At 31.7% G+C, this 20,840-nt stretch overlaps 1 pseudogene; it reads right to left on the bottom strand.

Annotated features, from left to right (window-relative positions):
- Positions 1-14,818: 14,818 nt before the first annotated feature.
- Positions 14,819-16,281, bottom strand: LOC129306774 (NAD(P)H dehydrogenase (quinone) FQR1-like; annotated as a pseudogene).
- Between the last annotated feature and the right edge of the window lie 4,559 nt (positions 16,282-20,840).

The raw sequence follows: 20,840 nt of genomic DNA, 5'->3' as shown, positions 1-20,840 counted from the left end.
ATTAAATTTAGACCTATAATTTTTTTATATATAATTTTGGGACCCACAATTCTATTTTTATATTATTTTTCTCTCTTCCTCTCACGCTGCTTGGCGTTTTCTCGCAAGGGAGATTATTTTTTTTCTTCGGATATATTCTAACTTTCCTATTTAGATTAGCATTTAAAAATTTATTTAATTATAAAATTAATTTTATAGTTATTTTCTAAATAATATTAGCTTTGTAGTGATATGATTATTTTGTAGGATAGAGTAAATATTCTGATTAAAATTTTTCTATAGGATAGTTAATCTGATGATATGATGGATTAAAAATATAGGTTAAAACTCTTAGGGATATAATAAATATTATAAAATATTTTCTTAAGGTTGAAACTCATGTTTAAGAATTTTTGAGTTAAAATCTAGATCTATATGGTTGAATTTATGTGGAATTTGAGATGTAAGGATGAACCTCTGATTATTAAATATTTATTTAAATATGAATAGGTATTTTTGAAGTTATAGAAAGGTGATTTGAGGCTTAAATATGATTTATTAAGGTATGAAAATTTTAGAAAAGAATTTGGAAAGTTAAATGAGGCATAAATCTTAAATTAGTGTTTTAAATTAGTATTAATATGGATTATAGATCTAAGACTTTCTAACTCTTTAAATTAGAGTTATTTATTTTAATGTAAAATTAATATATAGTATTATGAAATAACTATGTAGATTGTGTTGATAAAGATAGTGGTGAAAGAGGAGTTGTGAAGGGGAACTTGTTATTCAAGACAAAGGTAACCATTATTAATGTGTTATGATGAGTGTGTTTGTAAATGGTTATGTGTTGACTTGTTGTTTGAAAAAATTATGAATTATTGAAAATAAATACTGTTATATACTTGTTTGAAATTATTTCCAAGTGGGTCAAAAATTTATTTTTATTTATTATGATGAGATATTATTGTTCGAATATATTCCTGTTTGGATATTTAAATAATGCATGACTTGTCAGGATATTTTAATGTACGGTGTTAATGGAAATTTCTGTTCGGTTAATTATTACCACATGGTAAGCCCTCATTGGACCCAATGAGTGGCATGTCGCTTGATCAAACTTACCTTTGGCCAGGTGATTTGGCGTCCGAGCATGGCGAAAGAAGGATATAAGGCGCAGTCATGCAATTAAATACTTGTTCAGTTTGTTTGGAAATATTGTTCGATTAAATATTTTTTGTGTACCCACTTAGCAATCGCATGATTAGTTACATCCGCATGCATCATTACATATTAATTTTTGGTTACTGGGACTTTTAAGTCTCATTTCCCGTGGTTAATATTTTTACAGGAGAGAGTCCAGCCGAGAAAGTACCAGAGGCGTAACTTTGATGTATGAGACACCATCTTTTACGTTACCTCTCATTTTATATTATGCAATGTATCTTGTGCTAACCTAGGACATTTGTTATTTTGACAACATGTAAACTCTAATCCTTTTTATTAAATGTATTTATATGACCAAGAGAATTATGTTTGTCCCTCTTGATTCATGACCTGATTTAAATATCATGCCATGAGGATCCTATCTGTCCGTCATGGTTCTAATTGCTTTTTAAGATATTTTAAGACCTGTAGTATATTGTCTTGGATGTATTTTTCTACCATGATAAGGGTATGATAAGGTTTCAATAAAAAAATAATTTGTTGAATTAATAATTTGTGAAAATTGATTTGTAAATTTGAGGGTGTTGCAAACGTCGAGTCCAAATCATCTCTAACAGCCATTTTTGTAATTAGTACTATAACATAATATTAGGCCTTGTTAGGCCAAGATTGGATTCATGCCAACAAATGCATCCTCTCTTCCCTTCATTAAATGCTTCTCATGTGGAAATGAAAGAAGTGGTAGAGGTAGTTTAGGCAGAAGATAGACCATTCACAATAGTCACAAATTTTGCCAACACTATATACTATGACACACATGTGGGCCTTTTTACTTTTTATGGAGTTAATCAATATAGGGCCTTAAGAAGGTTTTCCTTATCCAATGCAGTAAGGAGTACTGTCATGCCTCTAATATAACAGAGACACAAGCTTATTATAGAGCTAATAAATGATTAACCCAAAAAGAGAAAAGGTCGTAGCAGCCATGGCCATTAAAAAACTTTGGTTATATACTATAAAGTAATGATTGAAAGATTTCAGACTTGAAACATTAGGGGTTGGGGTCATATATGAGGATGAATCTCAAGAAACCACATAATTATACAAGTTAGAACCTGCACCTCTTAAGTTTGAGGATATATCCCCAGAGGAACAAGACTCACTTGAAGAAGTAAACCTCAAATCTCCTAAGGAGCTAAGGGTCACTTATATCAATTCGTTGCTAACTCATGAACAAAAGAGTGCTTTAACACAGGTGTTAGAGGAATTCAAGGATTGTTCTACATAGGACTATGATCAAATATCAGGGCTAGCAAGACAGTGGGTTGAACACAAGCTTCCTATTAAAACTAACTTTAGACTACATTAATAGTCAAAGCTCATAGGATGTCTATAATGCTGAGCTCAAAGCAAAGGAAGAGAGCAGATGCCTTCTCCAGGCTAGACTCATACAACCCTGCAGATATACTCAACAGCTCTTAAATGTTGTGCCAGTGGTAAAGAAAAATGAAAAACTAGAAGTTTGTGTGGATTTCTAAAATCTAAACTCAAAAACACCTAAAGATGTGTATGCAATATCTATTACAGACATGTTAATAAACTTCGAGACTAGAAATGCATTGTTATCATTTATGAATTTTTTTTAACTTATAATCAAATTTTTATTGCAAAAGAGGACATTCATAAGACCACTTTTAGTTGACTAGGCTCTATTAGAACATTTGAATAGGGGGTTATGTTATTTAGACTAAAAAATGCTAGGGCTACCTATCAGTGAACTATGAGTGATATTTTTATGATGTGATAGGAAAATACCTGAAAATATATATAGATGATATAATGGTTAAATCAAAGAAAGCAAAGGATCATATTAAACACTTGATGATAAGCTTTCTTTGAATGAGGGAAGTAGGTCTTAAGCTAAATCCACTTAAATGTACATTTAGTATTATTGCAGGTAACTTTCTTAGATTCCTAGTCTATAAGCGAGGGATTGAAGTAGACCAAAATAAGACACAGGCTATAGAAAAAAGAGTTACAAAGGTTTATGGGGCAATTTAATTATCTCAAATGATTTATTCTAAATATAGCGAGCAAGATGAAGGAGTTTTCTGAGCTTCTTAAGCTTAAAACGCTAAGGAATTTGCATGGGCTGAGCACTATCATGTGCCTTTAAAAAGATTAAAGAATATTTAATGAAGACCTCAACCTTAGTAGCCCTAATTGAAAGTACACAATTTCTATTATATTTAGCTTCCACCATCACGTATGTAAGTTATATGTTAGCCCAAACTACCGATGGGAGATGTGAACAGGTGGTTTATTATTTAAGTTAGTGTTTGACTCTCATAAAGAACTAATACTCACTTGTTAAGATACCGTGTTTAGCTTTGTATTACGCTTGTACTAAGTTAAGGCATTATATAATAAACACAGTTGTGTATGTGGTTTTGCACTCTAATTTAATTAAGTATCAACCTGTTATGATGGGCTATAGAGGGAAATAGAGCTTGGTCCTGGATGAATTTTTGTTAATATTTCAATCTCAAAAATCAATGAAAGGCCAAGTGTTAACAGACTTCTTGTCTAATCACCCTTCAGCTAAAGTCATAAAAGATGAGAAAGAATTACCTGTGTGCTTATCAAATATAAGGCCCTAGGTGTTTAAGTTCAATGGGTCTAACACAAAACAAGTATCCAAGGCTGAAATTGTAATAATCTCTCCTACAAGCGTATAAACTATCTTGTCACTTCAATTGAATTTTGAATGTACTAACAACCAAGCTGAATACAAAGCGTTACTAACAAGGCTATAAATCCTTTAGGAACTAAAGGCCCGCAAAGGAGTCATAGAAGGAAATTCTCAACTCACTATCAAACAATTAACTGGTGAGTATAAGTGTATAAGCCCAGCTCTAATAATGTACTATGCAGGGGCCACTCAAATTTAGAGGATTTTAAAGTAGTGACATTGACACATATCCCTCGAGCTTAGAATTGGGAAGCCAATAAATTAGCATAAATAGCATTAAGGCTGAGACTTCCACTAAAATTCACTAGGAAAGTAATTGTAGCAGAACGAAGAGAACATCCTTCGATATTTCAGTAAGGCATAATAGTACAATGTGGCGCGGTCTTATATGAGTTAGCCCAAGATTGGCGAGATAAGCTCAAGAGTTATTTCCAAAATCCTAGCCAATAGCACTTGTATAAAACTAAGATACATACCCAGCCCTTTGTCTTACTTAGAGATGAATTATACAAGAAAGGGCTAGATGGATTATTATTGAAATGCTTAACATTTATATAATATATGGATGTTATAAGGTAGGTGTATGAAGGAGTATATGAGGCTCATCAGTTAGGATAAAAAATGTAATGGATAGTTCATAGGCACGGGTATTACTAGTCATTTATGACTAAAGACTGCATTGAATACGTTAAGATGTGTAGGAAATGTCAAACACACAAGCCAGTATAGTAAGTGCCACTATTTGACATGTATCCTATTATCAAACCATAGCCCTTTAGGGGATAGGCTATAGACATAATAAGGAAATATACCCAGCCTCTTGCAAAGGCTACTCTTTTACTTTAGTTGCTACAGATTATTTCACAAAATGGGTAGAAGAAGGTTGAACAAGATGATGTAATTAATTTCGTATGTGAAAAATTTGTATTTTGTTTTTAGGATCCCTCAAACTATCACAACAGATCAAGTGATTATGTTCACAAGAAGTAGCTTCAAAGCTTTTGTTAAAGAAAGTAGAATCAAACTTTTAACATCTCACCATATTATTCACAGGCAAACGGGCAAGTTGAGGCTTCCAATAAAGTAATCTTAGGCATTCTAAAGAAAATGATTGAAGAAAACCCTAGAAAATGGCATGAACGACTCTCAAAAGCATTGTGGGCTTACAGAACTTTAAAAAGAGGTGCCATTGTAGGAGCCCATATGTTTTAACTTATAGGCATGAAGTTGTGCTGCTAATAGAAGTGGTTATCCCTTCACTATAGATTGCTAAGAGTTTAGGAATGAGGCTAAGGGAATATAGTAAAGTAATGATAAACAAGTTAATCTAACTAGATGAAATACATTTACAAGCATTGGATCACATGATTGTTTAGAAGGAAGAAGTTTTAAAATTATATAACAGAAGGATAAGAAAGAAGTAATTTCAAATGAGCAAGCTATGGTGGAAACTTATTTTTCACCTGGCACCAAGGACTGAGCACCTGGTAAATTCTCACCTAATTAGGAAGGACCATTCAAAGTAACTAAGTTCTTAAGGGCAATGTGTATTGGTTATCTAGTCTTGATGAGATTCCACATAAACGGGCCATAAATAGAAAATATTTAAAAAAATATTGGCCTTCAGTAGAAGAAAGTAATTAAAAACCTGAGGCTTAAAATAGCCTTAGGAGAAGAAACAAGTGAACAAAGAATGCAGGTATATATTGATAAAATTGTTCATACAAAGAAGGAATGTACAATGAAAGAAAAGAAAAGAAAAATAAAAACACCTGAAGGGCTAAGTCTTCTAATTTTCTATTAAGGCCTTCCAAGTGTCTATAGCTTCATCTAAATTGGCCTTAGCATGTTTGTATCATGCCTTAGCCTCCTCTAGCTCGATGGCTTGAAAGAGATGGGTAGCCTCTTAAACCTTAAGCACGGCAAGTCATTCTTGTATCTTACATAACCTTATACCCACTACTAGATCATCAACCTCCTCAATCTCTTTCTAGACCATCGCCAACCCTAACTCCAGCTTGGCCTCCCTCACTTTTAATACTTGAACATGTTCAATCTTGGCCGTCTGGTGTAACACCCTCAAATTTACAAACCGATTTTTCACAAATTATTAATTCAACAAATTATTTTTTTTCATTGAACCCTTATCATTCCCTTATCATGGTAGAAAAATTTCTACCATGATACATCCAAGACAATATACCACAGGTCTTAAAATATCTAAAAAAAAGCAATTAGAACTATGAGGGACGGACAGGATCCTCATGGCATGATATTTAAATCAGGTCATGAATCAATAGGGACAAACATAATCCTCTTGGTCATATAAATGCATTTAATAAAAAGGATTAGAGTTTACATGTTGTCAAAATAAGAAATGTCCTAGGTTGGCACAAGATACATTGCATAATACAAAATGAGAGGGAACGTAAAAGATGGTGTCTCATACACCAAAGTTACGCCTCTGGTGCTTTCTCGGCCGGACTCGCTCCTGTAAAATTGTTAACCACGGGGAATGAGACTTAAAAGTCCCAGTAACTAAAAATTAATATGTAATGATGCATGCGGATGTAACTAATCATGCGATTGCTAAGTGGGCACACAAAAACATTTAACCGAACAATATTTCCAAACAAACCGAACAAGTATTTAATTGCATGACTACACCTTATATCCTCCTTTCGCCATGCTCGGATGCCAAATCACCCGGCCAAAGGTGAGTTGGACCAAGCGACACGCCACTCATTGGGTCCAATGAGGGCTTACCACGTGGTAATAATTAACCGAACAGAAATTCCCATTAACACCATACATTAAAATACCCTGACAAGTCATGCATCATTCAAATATCCAAACAGGAATGTATCCGAACAATAATATCTCATCATGATAAACAAAAATAAATTTTTGACCCACTTGGCAATAATTTCAAACAAGTAAACAGTATTATTTTCAATAATTCATAATTTTTTCAAACAACAAGACAACACATAACCATTCACAAACACACTCATCACAACACATTAATAATGGTTACCTTGTGTCTTGAATAACAAGTTCCCCTTCACAACTCCTTTTTCACCATTATCTTTGTCAATATAATCTACATAATTATTTCACAATACTATATATTAATTTTACATTAAAATAAATAACTCTAATTTAAATAGTTAGAAAGTCTTAGATCTATAATCCATATTAACACTAATTTAAGATTTATACCTCATTTAACTTCCCAAATTCTTTTCTAAAATTCTTGTATCCTAATAAACTATTTTTTTAATCCTCAAATCACTTATAGTATCATGATTTCATCCTTCTATATTCTAAAAATTTGTCCAAAAATAAATTAAAAATTTTAAAATTATCCTGAAGCCTCAAATCTCCTTTCTATAACCCCAAAAATACCTATTTATACTTAAATAAATATTTAATAATCATAGGTTTATCCCTACATCTCATATTCCACATAAATTCAACCATATAGATCTAGATTTTAACTCAAAAATTCTTAAACATGAGTTTCAACCTCAAGAAAATATTCTATAATATTTATTATATCTCTAAGAGTTTTAACCTATATTTTTAATCCATCATATCATCAGATTAACTATCCTATAGAAAAATCCTAATCAAAATATTTACTCTATCCTACAAAATAATCATATCACTAGAAAGCTAATATTATTTAGAAAATAACTATAAAATTAATTTTGTAATTAAATAAATTTTTAAATGCTAATCTAAACAGGAAAGTTAGAACATACCTGAAGAAAAAGAAAATAATCCCCCCTTGCGAGAAAACGCAGAGCAACGTGAGAGGAAGAGAGAAAAATAATATAAAAATGAGATTGTGAGTCCCAAAATTATAAAAAAAAACTATAGGTTTGAATTTAATTATTCAAACCTTTGGGCCAAAAGTTGCAATTTTCTCTAAATTGCATCTTAGCCTCTCATGCTTCCTAATGCACACACCCCCTCCTTTTTATACATGAAGGCACCTCTTCTCTTCCCTCATCTAACCAATGTGGGACTTAGAAACAACAACCTTCCACCCTCTTTTTTTTGTTCCTTCTACCTTCTTTTTTTTAACACACATAAAAAAATTATTTATGTATTATATTTTAACTAAATATTGCTTATGTGATTTTAAATTTAAATTTTTAAATTTATAATTAAATACCTAACCATAATATCATTTCTAAATAACCTCAAATAATATAAATTCCTATTATTATCATTTTTTCCTCAAAACCTAAATTCCACAATTTCTTTATTATATAAAAATCAGGATGTTACATCTGGGCCTCAGTCTTGATGTCCAGGGTAGTTATTTTAATAAAAAATTGAGCGATATAAGCTGAACTCCCCATTTCACCTTGATGCTAGCCACCAAATCAAGCAATGCCCCTAGGTAAGTACAGATACAAGAGAAGGCATGAGCGAGTTGAGAATGAAATGTATCAACCACAAGCATTAGTCTCTTGTTACGTAGCACCTTTAAGCTCTTTAGAACTTCTCTTGAGGTTTTGTGAGTAGCATCAGGTCTTTTTTAAGGTAAAACGTGATGGTTGACTTCGCGTCTTTAATGATGATGTCATCATCAATCTCTAGTGCCACGAAATATGTGTTAAGGGATTGAGGAAAAAGAGGTCAAGGCTGCTAGGAGATAAAAATAGTCAAACAAAAGAAAAATAATGAAAAGTGTAAAACATTGAAAATGAAGGACTTATCTCAAAAGCCATAAGGGATTTACCTTTATTCGCAGACTTAGCCCCTAATGTAGAAACCCTTTTAGCCCCAACAAGTGATGAAGAATGTTCAATTGATGGAGGCAGAGAAGCTACTAGGGTAGACTTAGTAAGAATAGCTACTGCATTGGAATCCAAGGGTGTGCTAACCTTTACAAGAGCTGATATAGGCTCTACTACATAGAGGATGTTTGGGAAAGAGGATCTTCTAAGGGCTCCTAAGCCATTAGCCTTTCAATAACCTCCAAAGTACTACCTAAAATACAAAGTAGGTCTGGCATCCTTACATAACCTTTTTCTTCATTAAGTTCAGTCATGAAGATATGATGATGATGGTGTCTTAATAGGTTCAAGATGGCAAGAGCAGCCCTTGTAGCTGCCAGCCCTTGTAGTTGTTTAAATATTACTCTTATCATAATCATATATAAATATTTTATAAATTTTAATAAAATTATATTATTTTTATTATGATCAAATTGATCTTAATTCAATCCACGGTTAGACAACAAACTTAAAATCATTGCCCCAATTAGTTTAAAGTTTTTAATAACTTTTAGGTAGACTGTACTTTTTATTTTTAGAATATGAGAAAAAACATTCATCATTAAATTATATAAAACAAAATCATTTAATTTTGAGTAAAGTACCACTTGTTTTTGAATTTTTTTTCTTTAACTTTTAACATTGTTTAACCCCTACATATAAGGGGTATTTACTCTAATTTACTTTTAATTTTTAACTAAGTTCGGCATGGATGATAACCACATAATTATTCAAAAATATTATTCTATTTATTATGTTTCTCTAGTAGTAGAGCTGAAAATTCATACATGCTCGAATTTTATTTTTAAAATTTATTTTAAATTTTTATTTTAAAATTAATTATCTTATTTTATAAAAAATACAAAATACTTTTTTTGGAAACTCAGATGATAAATAGGACTCAAAAATTTTTTTAAAAAAATAATTGGGACTTAAAATATAACATAAATATTAAAATATATTTTAAATATTATTTTGAGATATTTTATTTATTAAAAATAATAAAAATATGAAAATATAAAATTTTTAATTTTTTTAAAAAATAACTATAATAATATACTCAAATATATGGTATTTTAGTATAAATAACATAAAACTTAAAGAATTAATTAATATTATCATATTTTATATATTTTTAAAAAATATTATTTTTATTTGAGTATTTAGGCTAAGCCTGAACTCAATTAAGCTTGGCCTAAACATTAAAAAATATTATTTTTAGGAGCTTGGCCCTGAACTTTTCAGGAAGGTTTAGGCTGGACAATCAGGCTTGGTTCAAATTACTGACTTTAGTAAAAATCCACTTCAACTATGATAGGAAGCCCCAAGAACATAAACACATCAAGTAAAGTGATGGTAATAAGGCTCCATTCAAAAATGAAGGTGTTATAGCTAGGGGACCAGAAGTAAAGGAGAGAGTTAAGGAGTTAGATGGGAACGTCAACATTGACTAGAGAAAGTTAAATCAAGTTAGATAGACCTACGTCCTTCTAATGAGATTCATAAATAGGTTGGAGATGTTCTACCCACATGGTCTAAGAAGGTGAAAAATGGGGCTAGTTGCAAATTTTTCTACAAGAAGTCTCCTTAAAAGAGACGATCTCCCAAGTCAATAGTAAATCCTTAATGGAAGATAATGGCCAAGGGTTGGGGATTGTAAGGCTTAACGGTTCCATGTCTTCTAGAGCAATAGACAAGTGGTCAGCATTGGTCACGATGACTGAGGTGAAACTATATGAAGGAGCATCGAACCTAGACAAATATAGAAAAACTTGGAAGTATAAAGATTGTGAGGAAAATAAAGAGATCATAGGAAGAAAAATGCTTACTGGAAATGGAGGGAAGCAGGAAGCCAAGACGAAATTGAAGGTTCTTGTCGAAAAAAAATAGAGACCCATTTCGGAGGAAAGAAACAATCCAGAAGTAAGAAATGGAGAATGGGAAGAACAAGGCGTACCAAGTCAGCATCCTGAGGCAGTCCAAATGGGTTACGAATAGTAACCAAATCCTCAAACAGATTGGCAGAGATGATGTCTTGAGTATTCTAGGAAGCATCAACTGGAGAGGCTATTCTCGATGGGATGAACAAAGAAAAATGCAACAAGACAAAGCAAAGAAGCTCGAAAGGCAAGATAAATTAGGAGCATAAAAAAAAAAAGGAATGATTGATGTGGATGGAGAGGTTTATAGTCCCAAGAGGCTCGAGGGAACGAAACGACACATCAATTCTCATTCAAATGTGCCACATGGCCTATCTCAATTGGCCACTTGCTCACAGGGGGCATTGTTTGGGCCTAAAGTTGAAATGACAACCCAATAGGAAGAACTGAGATTGGCCCAAGAAACATGACTCAATTCACTGCCAAAAAAGAAGAGTGTGCCATGCAAGAGCCTAACGTAGCCTTTAAGACTTAAGATGACTCGACATACAAGACTATTGAGAGAATATGGTGATGTGCCACAAATCTTGTGGGCCGTGCCAATGAATCCCTGATATTTTCATAAATGAGCTCCGAATATTGTGGAAATAATAGTCTCAACTGAATAATTATAAAAGGAGCAAAAGATCGCAAAAAAACAAATAGACAATTAACCAACAACACCTATTAATACTTTTAGCATCTGATTTTCCTTTGTTTGTTTAGATAGTTTTTCATTTTCAATTTTCGTAGTCTTTACAATCCTATGGTAAGGAAGGCCAAGAACCCGTTGTTATCTTTTGAGAGTTAATGTCTTTGATACACCTAATACTTTTTGTTGTTTGCTAAGAACAATGCCAAAGTTAGAAGTTTCCTGCAAACATTTCTTTCCTTTAAAAGGAAAATGCCAAGCATTGTTAATTTTCAATTCCTCGCAAAGTCTAATCATTTGACCAATTGATTGGAGCAGCTCATCAACTCGATCAAGTAATAAGAAATATATGAGTACAATTAAGCTTGAAGTTTAAAAATCCATCTATGAGAAAGTGATGAATCAGGGGGGAAACACATTTCAGTTGTAAAAATAATGTAACTAATAATAAGCATACCTTTTATGTGGATATTATAGCCACCCACTAAAGCGTCCTGAGATAACTATAATCATTGTTTTTCTAAGGGACAGGTTGCTTACTGAAAAAGAAGACACATATGTAAAAGATCATTGCGTTATTAATTAATTGATAAAGAATTCGGATTTGATATTAAATAAAGTTTCTCTTTTTTAATGTCTTGGCTAATAACTGGTAACGCGATAGTCTAAATGTAAATTTATCTTATAGCACATTTTTTTATATTCCTAACATTTTTTTCTGTTTTTGAAAAAAATAATAACAATAGATGTTCCTTTCGACAACCCTGTTACGTCACTAGAACTAGCGTGGGAGAACTTTTTTTCTTAATAAATGAAGTAAAAATCAATTTCTTTATATTTATCATGGAGTCTTAAATATATATATATATATATATATTGCGACAAATTTTTTTATACTTTACAAAAAATATATATGTAGATTCTTATAATTTTTGTCAATTTTCAATTAGGTCCCTACAGTTTATTTTGTTTTATTAAAACTCTTATAGTTTGATTAATTAAATTTTTTAATTCTTAAAAGTTAAAATTCTTAATTTTTTCTTTTGAAAAAAAAATTAACAACTAATAAATGATTATATAACTTTAGAATTAATTATATAATTTTACAACTCAAAATTTATATAATTATATTATCTTCTAAATATTTTTACATATAAAATTTTCATTAAAAAATACAATGTATTAAATCAATTTTTTTTGGTTAAAATTATTAAATTAATTTTTTTGTAAACTCTAAGAGTATTTTTGTTTTGTAAAATTTAATAATTTATTATTAATTTTAACCTTTAGAGAGTTAACATATATACTAGATTAAACTATATAAACTTGACTAAAATAAAATAAATTACAAAGACCTAATTAAAATTGAGCAAAACTATAAGTACATATAGATTAATCTTTCTTTTATACTCCTTCCGGACTATAATATAAGTTACTTTTCAAAAGCACTACTAGATTCAAAATATAGGATATTGGGTAAATTTTTTTCTTTCCATTTATGCCCTTACTTTTTTTAATTTCTTATTTTTGAATGCTTCATATTTAAAAACCATTCACATATTACTAGAAACTCTTGAAAATGCATAAATGAAAAGATGTGGACACTTTAAGAAAATCAAAGCTTCAACTAATTTTTTTATAAATTATAAATTAATTAATAATAACATATATTGTGGAAGAAGTAAGTTTCTCTTTTATATTTTATCAATTGACTTTATTAAACTCATGAGCCACACAATGAAATTGTGGGAGAAAGTAATTGAGCACAGGTTGAGATTGGAGACAAGTATTTCTGAGAATCAATTTGGTTTTACGCCAGGTAGATCAACTACAGAGGCGATTTATCTACTAAGGGGATTAATGGAAAAGTATCGTTGTAAAGATAAAGATCTACACATGGTTTTTATTGATTTGGAAAAAGCTTATGACCGTATACCAAGAGAAGTGCTTTGGAAAGCGTTGGAAAAAAAGGGAGTACGGATTGCTTATATTAAGCCATACAAGATATGTATGAGGGGGTAAAAACTAGTATAAGAACGCCTAGTGGTCAAACAAAGGATTTTCCTATAAAGATTGGACTACATCAGGGATCATCTCTGAGTCCTTATTTGTTCAACTTGATTTTAAATGTTTTGACGGAACATATTCAAGAGGAAATCCCGAAATGTATGCTCTTCGCGGATGATATAGTTCTTATAGCAGAGACAAGAGAAGAGGTTAATTGCAAACTTGAGTTATGGAGGAGGACATTGGAGTCGAAAGGTTTTCGTCTGAGTAGAAGTAAGACGGAATATTTATATTGTAAATTTGGTAAAGGACTATCCGAAAATAATTTGGAAGTGAAATTGGAGATCAAATTATACCTCAAGTGGAAAAGTTTAGATATTTGGGAGCCATTATTCAAAATAATGGCGAAATCAGTGGAGATATTTCACATAGAATTCAAGTTGGGTGGTTTAATTGGAGAAAAGCTAAAGGAGTTATTTGTGACCGTAAGGTGCCTAATAAACTTAAAGGAAAGTTTTATCGTACTGCTATCAGACCGGCAATGTTATATAGTAGTGAATGCTGGGCTCTAACGGGACAGCAAGAGCATAAAGTGGGAGTAGCAGAGATGAGAATGTTACGATGGATGTGCGGACATACACGTAAAGATAAAATTCGAAATGAGCATATACGCGAAAAAGTGAGGGTGGCACCTATTGAGGAAAAAATGGTAGAAAATCGGTTTGAGATGGTTTGGGCATGTACAAAGAAGACCAAGGGAGGAACCAGTGAGAAGAGTGGAACATATAACTTGAGTCCGATTAAGAGAGGTAGAGGAAGGCCTAAGAGAACACTCTGGAAGTTGTTGAACGTGATCTCTTAATTAATAATATTTCTAAAAAGCTTAATAAATGATAGAGCACAATGGCGTCTTGCAATCCATGTAGCCGACCCCACCTAGTGGGATAAAGCTTGTTGTTGTTGTATTTTATCAATTGACTTTTTCTCATAGCACCAAAACGTGAGGACTTGTTTCTCGGTGTATAGAGCTTGTTTCTCATGGAAACAAAATAAGAAAAAGACGAGAATGAAAATTCAATGGCCCAAATAGATATGGACTAGGCCCGTTCGCCAACTTCTTTAATCTTTTCTCATATATGAGCATGGAGTCTCAATGGCCCAAAATAAAATCATTAAGCACCATTACATAATAGTGATTATTGTTAACAACGATTAGTCTAGTTGTTAAAGATTTAACTTATACCCTGTAACTGCATTGTTTCAAGTTCCTCTTAAGATCTCATGTGAGTGACTTGTACGTATATCTAGAAGGCTTATACTGATTATCTATAGGCTTTGTGGATAATGCAGGTCAAAACAAAATACTGTATTATGGTGTAGCACTTTGATTAGAAATTCTAGTATTATGCAAAACAAAAAAAGCCCATTAAGCCACTCAAACTATAGAGCAAGCAAATTCTTGTTATTGGTAGTAAAATACTGTATTCCAAGTTACACTGTGACAACAATTACTTTCAACAAAAAAACATCATCTTTACGTCCTCACTCCTTGTTTTTTAAATCCCAGCTAACATCTTATTCTGTTTCACAATAAGTAACTGAAACACAAGGTAGCGTATGTAAATAAGAACCAAAAAAATCATTCGGATGAAGAAGATCCCTTGAGCCTCTTGGCAATGCCAGCAAAGTACTTGCCCTGATGGAAAGCTTGAGCCAATTCCAATTCAGAAGGCTGTCTTGAGCCATCCCCAGCAAATGTTCCTGCACCATATGGAGACCCACCTTTCACCTCCTCTATCTCAAACATGCCAGCACCGAATGTGTATCCTATCGGCACAAAAATCATCCCATGATGAACAAGCTGAGTAATGGATGTCAATCTGAAGAAATTCAAAACCACCAGATTAGTGATCAAGTGTTCTCAGGCTTTCATTAGTTTTGAGTAATACATGTTTTATGTTGTTATAATTGGCTTCAACTAGCTATGTTTTGTTGATCTTATCTTATCTGTAAGGAAGAGATTGCATTAACTCACGGGGTAGTTTCTTGTCCACCACCTTGAGATCCTGTGCTGTAGAAAATTCCGGCAGGTTTTCCAGCAAGAGCCTGTGTTCGCCATAAGCCTCCGGTTGCATCCAAGAAGGCTTTGAATTGAGCAGCCATCAATCCAAATCTTGTGGGAAAACCAAGCAATAACCCATCTGCCTCAGCTAGCTCATGGGGGGTAATAATTGGCACGTCACTCTTTGGAGGTGCTCCCATCTTTCCAAGTACCTCTTGAGGCAGTGTTTCAGGCACCTGTTAAGTTCTGTGAGGGAGGTCTCTCGAGAGTTTCTAACAGATTATGATGCTTGGTTGAATAATTAACGTCAGTCATTTCACTACTTTGGTGACTAGAAGACAATAAACAGAGAATTAAGAAACTCAGCAGATTTCTCTGCACACACATACTTATCATGCTATAGTATATTTAGAAGTTGTGTTCTCAATAGTACTTTTCTTTTCTCTCCCCCTCCCGCACCAGCAGCAAAAAAGGAAAAAGAAAAAAAAAAGTAGAAAACCATTGAAGCAGTAAGTACATTGATATGTTTCTAAAACAAAATTTTGGTCTGAAAAAAAAAGAATCATTCAATACCTGCCAGAGTTTTGCTTCTACTCCTTCCACAGAAGCAGCTCCCCTTTAATCTCTTCAGCCAGCTTCTCAACATGTCCGTACATAGAATAGTAACTAAACATGAAGTGTAAGTTTCAGCGAGCCTAACATTATAACTATCAGAAGGAAAATATAATGTATTCTCACAGACCATATGGTAGCAACTGTCCATATAGGAAGCAATTAAAATACAGGGGGTTAATTTTAGTTGAAACTTAGCGTCTAGAAACTCATCATATAAGATAAACAAAGCCTATCAGGAACAGTGTGCTCCTTATCCCAGAATCTAAGGTGTGTTACAGAAAACAGCGTTAGCCCCTACCAGGCTACCATTGAAGCATTAATATTAAATTATGGTGAGACTACGTTATCATTTACAGAGAACTATAAGCACATTAGTATATTACAAGATAGAATGACATTGACTTCACATCCCCTACAGTAAAATTATCGGTGAAGCTTTCCTCCATTGTTTAAAAAAATTAAAAAAAATAAACATGAATAAAGTAAAGAAACATAAATTATCAGCATTGCAATCCAAGGAAATAAAGACCAATCATTATAGTTTATGTAGCTGGAACAACCATCAATGATGATTGATTCCACGACCGCTTTTGCTTGCGTTCTTCTCACCATGCCTATCACACTTTAGAACCTAAATGTCAAAACGTAGGTCAGGTTCACAATCATGTGTTTCTTTCTCTATAATTCAGCAAATTACCTGTGAACCCCACCACCTCCCCCAATAGGTCAAAGCTCTTTCTCTTGCTTTCTTCATCTTTTTTGACGTTCATCCCTTTTGGATCGTTAACTTGTGTTGTGTGTGTGCACTGGACATGGCGTCTTATCTAATATCTAACAATTATCAATATAAAGAAGCAATAATCTGATTATTAACTCTTAGGGTAACCATCAGAATTGCAGAACACAGGACATAAAGACTCACAAAAATCATAAATGATAAACGATGAAGAAGAAATGACCAATTACAACTTGGATATGACCCTAAAAAGGATTGAGCACTAAATTAGTTTCCGCAAAACTCCCAGAACTAGAAGCAAGTCATTCAAGAATTTAAGTGATGGCAAACGGTGGGAAAATATGCTGCAATTCCGAGAGCTCTCTGTATCAATAGGAAGCCCCATCGGATCCAAACAGCATAGAAAAAGATGACGAGGAACAAAGGAAATCATGGCTGACTTTCCTCCAGAAAAATCCTCCAATTTGAAGACATGCAATGCAGAAAAAGCTTACTGCAAGAAAGACCTATATCCCAATTCATATACCGCAATTGCGCTATCCAAGAAAATATGCATTCAATTCTCAGCACATCGTCACCGATGTCCAGAATGAAAACAGAGCCAAAGCAAGAAGGGACAGTGACTCCACAACTAGTTAATAAGAGCGATCCTCCAATCAATCATTTCGCTGATGAAATTGACAGAGAAACTGGAAAACCCCAGAATCCACGAGAAAATCTATGAACTTTATGGAAGTGCAGCCAAAAAAATTGGGAAAACAAGAAAACGAATGAAATTCCGGTCCCATTCGAAGCAGCCGATGGTGCTCAATCAGAACGAAACACACGAAAAAAAGAAGAAATAGAAAAAGGAAGAATCACTCACACAAATAACTAAACTTTAGTGACTATCTTGTTCTGTGAGTTGCTCGAACCAAAAGCTTGTATTGGTGAATCAAACTTTGACGACGACGCTCACTGAGGTGGAGAGAGTACCTATATTTATATTTTCATGCCGTCTGTGATAACGTCTCCACACCATTTTTTGGCATCTTGGTGACGATTACAATATCTTTTTTAGGTAAATTAAATAAGCCTGTGTTTGGGTTAAAAGAGCATTTAATAATCATTTATTAACAAAAACCTCATATTAATAAACAAAATTTAAATTATAATCTTATATTTTCTTTACTTCTATTTATAAGATATCTTCTAAAGATAGTGTTTTTGGTTCAAAATATAGAATACTTTATAGTAATTAACCTACCTTTTTTTTATTTTTTTTGATTGGTGTGAAGGTATTTAATATAATTTATACTATTATTTTAAAAGTTAAGGGAAAAAATAAAAGTTCATACTCCCTCCGTCTTACATATATAAATATTTTTAGATAAAATTTTTATATAGCAAAAAACTTTCTTAAATACACTTTACAACTTTATTTTTTTTTCAAAATAAAAATCACTTTTAAAAATATTCTTCATTTAATACTTCATTAATGAAAGAATATTGAAGAGAGAATATATGGGGGAGGGTAATTTTAAAAAAGTATAATTAATAAACCTTATTTTTATTAAAGTGTCTTATTTAGGATATTAAATCTTCCCTAATAGTATTTTATAATAAAACGAAGAGAGTATTATTTTTTATGATATTAAAAAAATTAACCTTTTTAATATGCATGAAATGATTAAAAATATCTTATAATAATGATAGAAGAGAGTATATTATGAGTTAAATCTTTGTTAACTTGATCAACATTTTATTACCAACAATATTATTATTTTTTATGATATTAAAAAAATTAACCTTTTTAATATGCATGAAATGATTAAAAATATCTTATAATAATGATAGAAGAAAGTATATTATGAGTAAATCTTTGTTAACTTGATCAACATTTTATTACCAAACAATATTTGTGTTGAGCCTGAGAGCTGGGTGAAAAGAACTATCTCCAATTAAAAATACATGTTTGTAAGAAAATAATTTTGAAATAATTTTTTTTTTTTGGAAGAGGGAAAAGTGTTAAATTCTCAATAAACAAAAAAAAATATTGGTTAAGAAAAATTTAGATTTGCATGAAACTGTTTTTTTTTTATTTTTTTAGAATTAATATTTTATAAAAAACATGTTTTAAAAATAAAAAATAATAAAAATGGGTGTTTTTTTATTTTTTTTATTCTCTAAAATAATAATTTCAAAATTATGTAAAAGATATTTTTTTTCTATTCTCCAAACAATATTTTTGAAAACATTTTTTAAAAACAATTCACTGAACATATTTTTTTTTATTTTTTGTCTGAAAAGTTAAAAAACTTTTTTCAAAATATATTGTCAAACAAGTCCTCAACATTTTTTGGTTATAACGCTCAAACTCAATTTTATGAAATTCTTGATTTGGTAAAACCCAAAAAAACAAAAGGAAGGTATGATGGAACTTCTTCCACATAGCTCAAACCAATTGCAATTAATTAATTATTTTGAAAATTAATGGTCCTTGCACTTATTTTAGAAAAGGAAGTAAAATCATTTAATATGACCAAATATACGGCTAAGATATTTTAAATCATTGCAGAGATTTATTGTTTGGACATTATTATTTATTGATTGTATAATATTAAATAGTTAATTTGGGTGTAATTCGTATGATTTGTTCAATTCGTTGTAGATGATGCATGATTAGTGGGTCAGTTACATCCTAATTGGCGTAGTTGTTGAAGTCACGTCGGTTCGTCATTGTTGTTATGAAATAGTAATCGTTTTTGGTTTTTTTTTTTTAGCATAAAAGAGTAGTCAACAACTAACGACATTCGTCCGTGAACATTCCAAATTGTAACAAGGACAATGCTTTATTTTTCCCCCCCTCCCAAATGCATTTTTACACAAACAATTACTTAAGTACCTAAGCCATGGATTATGGGAACAAAGTGAAAAGGTAAACATAAAATAATAAAAATATCATATATTAATAAATCTTCATGATACTCCCTTCATTCTCAAATTATAAGATATTTTTAAAAAAGATTCAGCATCCAAAAATATAAAATACTTTGATAAAAATAAAGTTTAATTAATTAGTCTTTTTTAATATTATTTTTTATATATTTTTTTATTTTAATATTTTTATTAATGAAATATTAAATGAAGGGTATTTTTAAATTTTATATTTTCTTAAAAAAAATATTTTATAAATATGTGGAGGTTTAGAGAGAGAGACGATGGATGAATCCAAAGGAGCCCGCTGGATTCCAATAATATATAATAGCTGCCCTCTTTCTCACTCCAACCCTCCACTACATACAAAATGCCTTCAAATTTGCAAATTCTCCACAAGCAAACAAATTCCTCAAATCACTCGCAATACCAAAACCCCATACTCTTTCTTCTAAAGTACAACCCATTTCCTCATTGGCATGACAAATTGTAGCAGTAATTCTTCGACTTTAATTATAAATTACTTCTAACATGATTCATTAAAATAAAAAAATTAAAACTTATCAATTTATTTAAAAAATTTAATAAGTTTATAATTTTATTCTAATTAAATGTACATACTCTTCCTTGCTTATATTTAATAGGGATAAAAATCCCTCAATCTCTCTCTCTCTCTCTCCCTCCCTCCCTCCCTCACTCTCACCCACCATTATAAAGAGAAATAAAGGGAGTATATAGATATTATAAATGGAAGAAAAAGCTATTGGGAAGTGGTGGGTGGGGCAGGAGGCATTCAAGTGGGTAATGATAGGGAATTGAATGAGAGTGTTAGCCTGAAAGGGGGATACCATTATTGAAAGTTTCATCATTTTTCCTATTTCTTTTTATTATAAATGTCACTCACTCTTCACAATTTCATGCACGCATCACTCCATTTTTCCTTCCTCGAAGTTTCTTCACTTTCAATAAACATCTTTCTTTCTCTCTTTTCCTTCCTTGTCTCAATCAACCAAATCACTACCTACAATCCCGCTCTTGCTTTCTCTTTCTTTTTCTTTTTAAATCAGTATATATTCTTACTTGTCTGTTGTTTGCCAAAACAATTGAGATTTTCTTCCCTTCATTTTTTTTGAAAAAATATTATTAAATTCAATTGAAAGTAATTCTCTCAAAGACCTTCTTAGCATTCACATATATGACTTTTTATTATTCATAGAATGCTCATATGATTTTAGAAGTGCA

The sequence above is a fragment of the Prosopis cineraria genome, unplaced genomic scaffold, assembly GCF_029017545.1.
Source record: "Prosopis cineraria cultivar Desert tree isolate PC_DT_omini unplaced genomic scaffold, ASM2901754v1 PC3, whole genome shotgun sequence".
Taxonomy (NCBI): Eukaryota; Viridiplantae; Streptophyta; class Magnoliopsida; order Fabales; family Fabaceae; genus Prosopis; species Prosopis cineraria.
Note: the sequence above shows the minus strand (reverse complement) of the source record. Positions and strands in the feature narration are given on the sequence as shown.